Source organism: Vipera ursinii (assembly GCF_947247035.1).
Source record: "Vipera ursinii genome assembly, chromosome: 17".
NCBI classification, from domain to species: domain Eukaryota; kingdom Metazoa; phylum Chordata; class Lepidosauria; order Squamata; family Viperidae; genus Vipera; species Vipera ursinii.
Window position 1 is genome coordinate 583,116 of NC_139530.1, and position 3,099 is coordinate 586,214.

The following is a 3,099-nucleotide window of genomic DNA, read 5'->3' on the forward strand; positions in this document are numbered from 1 at the left end:
CGCAGCCTGCCTTTCCCAAGCAATCCTGGTTTGGTGCAACTTTTCCATCTTGACATCCCCCCCCCCAAAAGACGGGCAGCATTGGCCCTTAACGCTGGTCGCAAAGCAGGAGGGCGGGAAAGCGAACCACACCTCTTATTAAAACCAGCGCCCGTCCTGTTGAATGGCTGCCTGGCAGACCGCTTTCTCAAATTCACTCTCGCCCATGTGGAAAATTTATCCTCCCAAGGAAGCTGGTTAATAATGGCGACGTTTCCCCCATCCGTCAAGTTAATTCGCAGGGTAACACTTTGCACAATCCAATTATGTTTGTGCGATGAGTGACACGCACTTTCAACATTGCTGTTCTTCGGGAAGAGAAGATTAAAACAAGGGGGGGTAACACACACACACACACACAAACACACCCCACAAAGCTTTGTCTCGTTCCTTAGAGATGAGCAACACACCAGCCGACTGACAAATTGGAATGCTGTGAAGAAGGGAAAGGGGGGGGACTGCCGAGTTGTGTTTCCCTCTCTCCAAAAGGACCGGTTGTAAGTGTGAGGACCAGTTAAAACCCCGCTTTTCCAGTACCTTTGCAACTTCGAGCAGAAATGTCGTAAGTCAGAGACGGCCGCTGCTGGTGCCTTTTTCTCCTTTTCGCCCCTCTCACTCCGCATTACACCGAGGGTAAAATTCGGAATTTCGTTTGGGCAGGATAAGGCCGCTTCCTCCTGTCCAGAACTTTTTTTGCAACTACTTTTTGAGCATCTGTCTTCTCCTGCCTCCTCGGGAACCGTGATTCGATCTAGAAAAATATTCACAAAGAGGGTGAGTTGTTTTCCCACCGAGTCTCCGCAAGAAGTGTTATTTCTCCACTGGACCCATTAAATCAACATCTCAACCCAGGGAAGGAGAAGAAAAACCAGCCACAGAATCTCCCCGTTCTCCCCAATAACATCTTAAAGGTTTTCTTATCGGAGAATCTGACAGAACTTTAATTACTTCCAGGGTCCCTGAGCTCCTTTGTTGAGGGTCGCACAAATCATACAAGTTTTGTGCTGCGGTTTATTTAACACAAACTTCTGCAGCTGGGCTTACAGAGATGGCGGAAACTCCACCAAATTGGCCGAAAATGCTCAGACTTGGGGTGCAAACGCATCACGTTGGAAAACTGATGCTGAAGCTCCCCAGAATTGTGCCTGTCCCAAAGATGCTTTTTTCCACGAGGCAACTGGAATTTCTTGTTTTTCTTGGAAGATGTTTCACTTCTCATTCGAGAATGAAGAAGCAAAATGTCTTCAAAAGGAAACAAGAAAGTCCAGAGTTGCCTCGTGGAAAAAAGCATCTTTGGGATAACTTTGACCTGGATGGCTGAGCATCACTGCAGGTTTTCAAGAAGAGGCCGGACAGCCATTTGTCTGAAACGGTCCAGGGTCTCCCACTTGAGCAGGGGGTTGGACTAGATGACCTCCGAGGTCCCTTCCAGCCCTAGGATTCTATGAGTCTGAGATAAATCATCATCATCATCATCATCATCATCATCATCATCATCTCTAAGAAATTCTGCAAAAGGTGGCAAATTTTCTCGATCTGTCTGTCTGTCTGTCTGTCTATCTATCTATTTATTCTTTCTCTCTCTCTCTCTTTCTCTCATCTCTCATCTCTCTCTCCCTCTCTCTTTTTCAGCCAGGCACACAATTTCTCTTAACGCATGCAGAAGCACGCTTCAGAACTGGCTGCTCACTCTGGTCTCTTGTTGAGGGGGCTTTGCTGAAGAGCCATTGCTGTAACTAAGAGCCGGATTCCCCAGGGCCCTTAATTCTTCCTGAGCTCTTAGCTTGGTGGGAAAGCTCCGTCACAAATAGACTCTGGCTTCTGGGAGGGAGTCCATTTCATTAAGGGCTCCCGGGAAGCGGGCTGAAAGAGCCTCGTCGAGCTTGTGTGTTGCAACCGTTGTGCCCTTGGATGAAGTAGAGGTAGCCCACTTTGCAAAGAGGAGGAGGAGGAGGAATAAGAATAAGGAAGAAGGAGGAGGAGGAGGAGAACTGTGGGGTCCTTAGTGCTCTCTGGTTATTTTGTCGCAGATGTTTCATGACCCAGCTAGGTAACATCATCAGTGCCAGATGACTGCAGAGTTTTGCTTAACCAACATGGCAAAGCAGTTCATAAAATCAGAAAATGCTAAAATAACCAACTGCAAACCTTAGGGTGCCCACATAGCCCCTAACACCTACATTAACCCCCCCCCAAGCGCAAAAAGGAGGATCCAAGTTCTGGCACCCAGCCATTTCCCGGGCCCCACAGAGAAGGCTGCGAGTCCTTTCCTGGCGCCCCAGAATGGCGGAGCAGAATCTGAAGCCAAGCAGACAAGCTGAAATCTAAATTATTTTCCACTGAGCTCTTGCCAGGGATTCATTGTAAAAAAAAAAAAAGATTTAGGGAAACAGCAGCTCGGAGATGTTTGGTAAGCATTTCCCAGCTCGCTGTGTTCTTCCCTTCGCCAAGAGTGGAAATCTGTTAATTTATTCCACAAGAACCGAGCAAGGGAAAAAGGGCTGCATGTCAGCACTAAGAATAATTCCGGCTGTTAATTCCACACAAAATGTTGGGACTTAATGGCAGCTCCTCTGAGTCAAACGACGGTAAACAGTTCATTTAATGAAGTCCTTGAGGGCGTTTTGAGAAGTTCCTCCTCCTCCTTCTCCAGAAGACCTTTGAAGGAACGGTCCCAGCAGCTTCTCTGCCCCAATCTTTCTACCTTCACAAATGAAGAGATGGGCCACCTTAACCCTCTCGATGTCCCTGGACTACAGTTCCCAGCATGCCTCACCCATTGGCAGCAAAATCTGGATCTCGGAGAGTTGACTTGGGTTGGTGAGGAAGGTGGCCTGGCTCAGCCTTTCCATCATCAACTGCGTCGCGTCCATTTGCAATTTCCTTCCGAGAAGAAGGGAACTGTAGTCTAATTCTCACTCTGCTCCTGCTGGTTCACAGCCGCTGTGTGGTTCCTCCTTCTCCAGAAGACCTTTGAAGGAACGGTCCCACCCGGTTCTTGCTCCCCAACCTCCCCAACTCTTGAAGAGGTGGGCAACCCCAGCCCTCCCAATGCCTCAC